The following is a 7,238-nucleotide window of genomic DNA, read 5'->3' as shown; positions in this document are numbered from 1 at the left end:
TAGCAGGAAGAATCTTGATACTTCTTCTGGTACTAGCAATGCTCTCGTTGTTCGTGGTCGATCACAAGAAAAGGGCAAGCAAAATCAAAGAGGAAAATCTCGTAGAAAATCACGTGGTCAAAAAGGCATTGAGTGCTATCATTCTCACAAAAAGGGTCATACGAAGAAAGACTGTCCAAAGTGGAAACAAAATAAAGGTAAAGACAAGAAGCAAGAAGAAGGCAAGACTAAGGAAGGCAGTATAAAGATTGAAGAGATCAACAATGTTTTTGTTGAAGATTCTGATGCAGACATTTATCTCACATCTGCCATGGATTCAGCATTTTTGGTTTCCACTAATGACTATACTTTACAGGATTGGGTTATTGACTCGGATGCATCATTTCATGTGACTCCTCATAAAGAGTAGTTTAATACATATGATGCATCCTGTAAAGGTTGTGTTTGTCTTGGCTATGATTTTGCTTGCGACATAGTTGGTGTCGGTGATGTGCAGCTGCAATTTCAGAATGGTTCTTCATTCATGCTCAAAAATGTGGGACATGTGTCGAAGCTTACTGAAAGCTTGATTAGTACAGGAAAATTGGATGATGCAAGCTATTACTACACATTTGGTGATACTTAGTGGAAGATTACCAAAGGTTCTTGAGGGGTAGCTAATGGTTCAAAGTCTGGGACTTTGTACATGCTACATGTATCCAATGTTAAAAACCATGTAATTTGTGTAACGAGCAGCCAAGTGTTTCTTTTGGCATTGCTATTTAGGACATATGTCTCAAAAGGGAATGAAAATCTTGTCTTGTTTTGGCTATGTATATGGCTTCAATTTCTCAGAATTTTGAGTTTGTGAGCATTGGTGACACAAAAGGGGAAGCACTCGGAAAAGTGAGCCATTAGAGTTAGTGTATAGTGATGTGTGTGAACCTATGCCTAACATATCCATGGGAAGTTCATTGTACTTTGTTACATTCATTGATGACTTCTCAAGGAAAGTGTGGGTATATCCTCTCAGGAACAAGGATGAAGTTCTTTCAAAATTTTAGAATTTTGTGGCATTAGTGGAGAATCAGTCTGGCAAGAAAGTCAAGTGCTTAAGGTCAAAAAATGGTGGTGAGTATGTCACTAAAGCCTTTCAAAAAATTTGTGATTCCAAAGGCATCAACCAAAAGAGAGTTGACTGCTTCACATAACCCTCCACAAAATGGTGTTGCTGGAAGGATGAACCGTACCATACAAGAGAAGTTATATAGCATGTTGTCTAATGCAGAGTTTCCTAATGGATTTTGGGCGGGCGTTATCAAGTATTGTCCATTTTTTTAATAGATTTCCTAACAAAGATTTAGATGAGAAGGTCCCTGAAGAGATTTGGTGTGGGAAGCCACCTTCTTACGAGCATCTTAGAGTCTTTAGCTGTGAAGCGTATTGCCATGTTCCAAAGGAGTTTCGAAGCAAGTTGGCTCCTAAGTCAAAGAAATGCATATTTCTTGGCTATGGCAATCCGGGCGAGATGGGATTTCGGTTATGGGATCCTGAAGCTAAAAAGATAGTTCATAGCAATGACATATACTTCAATGAAGAAAAGATGCATAAGAAGCATGTGCATACAGTGGAGGTCATGAGAATTATCTTCCAAGAAGATGGAATTATCCACAATAGGGCTGAAGTGCCTAATGTTAGACAACAAGTACAAAATCCTCCTGTAGTACAAGGTGTTGTTGAGGGACAACCAGCTCAAGCAACCATTAGAAGGTCTACAAGATTTTCAAGGCCTCCTGATAGATTCACTCCCTCATTAGACTACATTATGTTGACAGATTGCGAAGAGCCTTCCTGTTATAAGAAATCCATGTCAATGGATGACAAGGCAAAGTGGGAGAAAGCTATGCAATAAAAAATGGACTTGTTGCATAAAAATCAAACTTGGAAGCCGGTTCGGTTGCCTAAAGTAAAAAGGAATTACCATGCAAATGGGTGTACAAGCAGAAATTACACCTCATGATAATAAACCCAAGTATAAGGCACGAGTTGTTGCTAAAGGATTTAAGCAGCAGCAAGGTATTTACTTCAATGAGATCTTTTCTTCGGTTGTCAAGATGACTACTCTACGGTGTGTACTTGCGTTGGTTGCTAAAGACGACATGGAACTTGACCAGATGCATTTCAAGACGGCGTTCTTGCATGGTGATCTTCAAGAAGAAGTTTATATGCACAGCAGCCAAAAGGTTTTTTTGAGAAGGGCAATGAAGACTTGGTGTGTCAGTTAGAATAGACTCTTTATGGTCTAAAAGAGTCATCAAGAGAGTGGTATCGTAAATTCTACTCATTCATGCTCTCTCAAGGATACAAACGTAGCGATATGGACCATTGCCTCTACACTAATCGAGCTAAAGATGGTAGTTTGCTAATTTTGGTCCTTTACGTGGATGATATGTTAATTGCTGGGAAATGCAGAGATGAGATTTCAGCCTTCAAGTCAGAGCTATATGCAAACTTTGAAATGAAAGACATGGGTGAAGCAAGCCATATCCTTGGCATGCGCATTAAGTGAGACAGATGCAAGAAATTGGTCTATTTGTCTGAATTTGAGTACATTTCTAAAGTGCTCAAGCGTTTCAATATGGAGAAGGGAAAGGCATTGAGTACTCCATTGCCTCCATATATGAAACTTTCTAAAAATGATTTCCCTAAGTTTGAAGAGGAAAAGGCTGAAATGGCACAAGTTACGTATTCATCTACAGTTTGGAGTTTGATGTATGCTATGATTGCTACACGTCCGGATATTGCTTTTGTAGTGGGAGTTGTCAGCAGATATATGTCAAATCTAGGCAAGAAACATTGGGAGGCAGTGAAAGAGGTTATGCAATATTTGAATGGTACAAAATACATGTGTGTTTGCTTTGGAAGAAAGGAAGCATGTGTAATGGGTTACAGGGATGCAGATTATGTAGGAGACAAGAGAAGGTCCACTTCATGCTATGTTTTTGAATTCACTAGAGGTGCAGTTTCATGGAAATTTCATTTGCAAAATTGTATTACCTTTTCTACTATAGAGGCTGAATATGTTGCAGCTTCAGAAGCTTGCAAGGAAGTTATATGGCTTGGTCGGCTGGTGGGAGACTTGGGAATCAATGTTGAGATGCATGTGTTACATTGTGATAGCCAAAGTGCTATACAATAGGCACAGAATCCAATGTCTCATGCAAAGACAAAGCATGTGGATGTCAAGTATCACTTCATTCGTGAGGTGCTTGCGGACAAGAAATTGTAGCTTGCCAAAATTCACACCCTTGAGAACCCTGTTGACCTTCTAACAAAGGGCTTACCTTCAAAGTGGTTTGCACATTTTCGGGCCTCATGGGCATTGGGTAGATGCTCATGGTCATTTTCTACTTGTATTGTATGTATATATACATTGTCACCCCAGCGTCAAGGCACATTGTCCTTTAAGTGGGCGGTTGTTGGGATGGTAAAGCCCAATGTGCCATGCCTAAGTCTTTGGCGGATGGAGACCTAACCAGGAACTAACACTTACCATTCATTCAACATAAAAGAATAAGGACTCATAACCCTAACACGATTGTGTTTGGAGTCCACCCAAACTTGTGTCTCCTCTCTTCTTCTCTCTTCTCCATTGTTGCACAGACACACGCTCTCGCACGCGCTCTTCACCTTTGGTATACGTTGTTATTGGAGTTGAGCATTTGGACTTGAGGTACCTGTCATGCAAGGTGATTTCTTGAGAGAAACAAAGGAAGAGTGCCTAATGCAAATGAAAATTATGGGACATTCTATATGCATACAAGAAATTTATCAAACAAAATCATGTAGTGTAAGAGATGGTGATGATGGGTGCTTCAAGGAACAAATGTAGCACGTGTGACATCAACGGACATCTCAATAGCTTCCGTGTTTCCAAGAAGGGTTGTTGATGTAGAAAGATTCTCCATTCATACCTCACTGTGCTGAATGGGTGAATGTCCTTTGGACTTCCTCCTTCACTTACCACTATACTACAATGACTTTGACTCTTATGCTCACCTATACCAGCATGAGCACACAACATAAATATGATCAACTCTTAGAGCTTGAGCAGTACTTAGAATAGCTAAGACACTTAGAGCACATAGAATATTACATGAAGGTTTGGAACTAACACCTCACTCATTTAATGGCTTAGCTGCCCGACTTTGACTTTTATGCCATGTATTTTTAATGGTGACTTGGACTTACCTGTTCAAGGCCAGAAACCCAATTCCATAAGTTCTCAAAATCTAGGCCTTTCCCATCGTGTTGGTCTCTAGATTCCACCAGTTTGTCAAGTGGGTTGGCATATTTTGTCTCCTCTTGACTTTCCTGTCGAGATACTGATGTAGATTTTGCTTTATCTCGCACAAAAAGCGGTTGAATCTGTGTGTGGGTTCTTTGTGTTTGAGTTTCCACTTGCAATTTTGGAACCCATCTTGTTTTTGGTCCTTCTGTGATGGTCTTTTTCATTTGCTCCTTTTGGGGATGTCCATGAAGCGAGCACAACTAGGCGAGCAAATGATCAATTTTGCAAGTTTGCAACAAAGCCAGTGAGCAAAGCCCTTAAGGTTCTTTCACACACACACACACACCCACAGAACTTTAAAGTTGAAATGACATAAAACTAGATGAAATTATACCTTTCCACAGAAATGTTGCTTTGTAGATGTCAAAATGAGATGAAATTATATTTTTTCATAAAAATGAGCAAATGATCAATTTTGCAAGTTTGCAACAAAGCCGGTGAGCAAGGCTCTTAAGGTTCTTTTTCAGAGAGAGAGAGTCAAAGAGAGAGAGAGAGAGAGAGAGAGAGAGAGAGAGAGAGAGAGAGAGAGAGAGAGAGAGAGAGACAGAGAGAGAGAGAGAGAGTTGAAATGAAATAAAGCTAGATGAAATTATACCTTTTCACAAAAATGTTGCTTTGTAGATGTCAAAATGAGATGAAATTATATTTTTTCATAAAAATGAGCAAATGATCAATTTTGCAAGTTTACAACAAAGCCGGTGAGCAAGGCTCTTAAGGTTCTTTTTTAGAGAGAGAGAGTCAAAGAGAGAGAGAGAGAGAGAGAGAGAGAGAGAGAGAGTTGAAATGAAATAAAACTAGATGAAATTATAACTTTTCACAAAAATGTTGCTCTGTAGATGTCAAAATGAGATGAAATTATATTTTTTCATAAAAATGAGCAAATGATCAATTTTGCAAGTTTGCAACAAAGCCAGTGAGCAAGGCTCTTAAGGTTCTTTCATAGAGAGAGAGTCAAAGAGAGAGAGAGAGAGAGAGTTGAAATCAAATAAAATTAGATGAAATCATATCTTTTTCACAAAAATGTTGCTATGTAGATGTCAAAATGAATTAAAAATATATGAAATTATATTTTTTTCATAAAAATATTGCTTTGGGTCAACACATTTGAAGAACAAAGATATTCTTAATTTTAAGCCCTTGCAAGATGGACATAAATAGTAGACACATTGAAGAACTAAGATATTCTTAGTTTTAAACCCTTGCGAGATGGACATAAATAATCATCACAAAAACCTTTGAGCCTTCAACCTTCTTAGGTTCGTTTGGCCTGTGTGAGCATATCATGCACAATATTGGGAGCTATTTTTCTTTGGTGAATATGCATGCTAACGTGCACATCTTGACCAAGAGTTATCACAAACACATAGTATAAGTGTGAACATGCAAGATATATTTTCTTCAAAGAAACACGTTCTTGAAATTCCTTGCACGAGCACGATGGATTCTTCCGAACCACAACATCAATCAGCTCTGGATCTGAATCCGTTGAGTTTCACACCTTCAGTTTGGCCACCTCTTCAATGACAATCTTCTTCACCACAGTATCTTCCACATGCATTCTTCGAGTCAATGCATAAGTTACTTGTGTATATGCAAGCTTTGACACACCTGGTCTGTAAGGAAGGCGCTGTCTCTCCTCTACATTTGGGTCACTTGTCAGTGGGGTTGTGGCATCAATGATTGCCTGAATTTGTGTCAATGGAAAACCAAAGTCAAATCCTCTAACCACTAACTTCTTTGCCTCTACTATCTTCATGTGTGTCCCTTTTTCAATCGGCCAAATTGTGGGAAGACTACTAGGAGCATGTAGCACAACCTTACTAATGTTCCAGCAATGTCTTACATCTGTGTTGCAAAAGTAGCAAAACTTCTCCTTCTTCCATTGGACCATCTGGCAGTCACTCCAGAAGCACGGTGCTATCTCACCCCCGCGAACAAGTGCATCACATTTCTTTCCAGATGCCCAGTTGCTACACTTGATCCTACTCGCCATCGGCACTCTCCTCAATGCCCACATGGTGGGATGCACTTCCACCTCACATGCCTCAAGATCATGCAATAGGCTTTCAGCATTGTCTCCTACTTTACCCTTTCCATTAACGATAGCTTCTTGTATGTCTACTGTGAGATAGTTGTACTCCGGACGATGGTTGCACCTTGCTTCATCTTTGCTGTCCTCTTTATCCAGTGACCTCTTCACCCGAAGGGTCTTCTTTTCACCTTTAAAGTTGATTCGTTGCGAAAACATTGGAGTCCCAGAAATTGCATCATCCACTACCTTTGTAGTTTCAACCGATGACGGTGTTTTGGCCTGTCGTGATATTGCTCTATCAATCAACACCTCTAGAGTGGGCCCCGTTCCAATCAGTTTCCCCTCAAAGAAAGCAAGCTGCCTTGCACATTGAAAGTACGCATTGACAAGGTCGGTGATGCATCCAGGGAGCCATGAACCATGCTTAGATTCTGGAAGATTAGTCCTTGGCACCAGTGCATTGGCTATGGACTCATTGTCCACAAGCACAAAGTTTCCCCAACGACTAGCCATGTGATTCCACCAACCAAGCCAACTCTCAAGCTTCCAAATTGAGCTATCCAATGCCTTCCCTGTTGTCCACCATGCCCTTATTCGCCTAAAATGCTCAAGTGCATCAGACCTAGAAGATGCATTTCTCGAGCTCTCACACATGTCTAGATGGGTGGCCCTAAAGGGTGATGCAATATATCGATCTGTATGAATTCTAATGCTTTCCTTCCAATGGAAAAGGCAAGATCTCTCTCGACCGACCATCTCCTTTCCATCATTGAACACAGCTCTCACTGCACGCCAATTTGCACCTGCTTCATCAGCCCCCATGAACCCTACAAATTGTGGTTTTCTACCACCATACTCTATCATGACCCTTACTAA

General features: G+C 40.1%; 1 pseudogene; it reads right to left on the bottom strand.

The window, feature by feature from the left end:
• Positions 1-5,582: 5,582 nt before the first annotated feature.
• On the bottom strand, positions 5,583-6,323 carry LOC147462497 (uncharacterized; annotated as a pseudogene).
• Between the last annotated feature and the right edge of the window lie 915 nt (positions 6,324-7,238).

This window comes from Adiantum capillus-veneris, chromosome 2 (assembly GCF_014529385.1).
Source record: "Adiantum capillus-veneris isolate H3 chromosome 2, ASM1452938v2, whole genome shotgun sequence".
Taxonomy (NCBI): Eukaryota; Viridiplantae; Streptophyta; class Polypodiopsida; order Polypodiales; family Pteridaceae; genus Adiantum; species Adiantum capillus-veneris.
The sequence above is the reverse complement of the archived record's forward strand: the minus strand, read 5'-3'. Positions and strand labels throughout refer to the sequence as shown.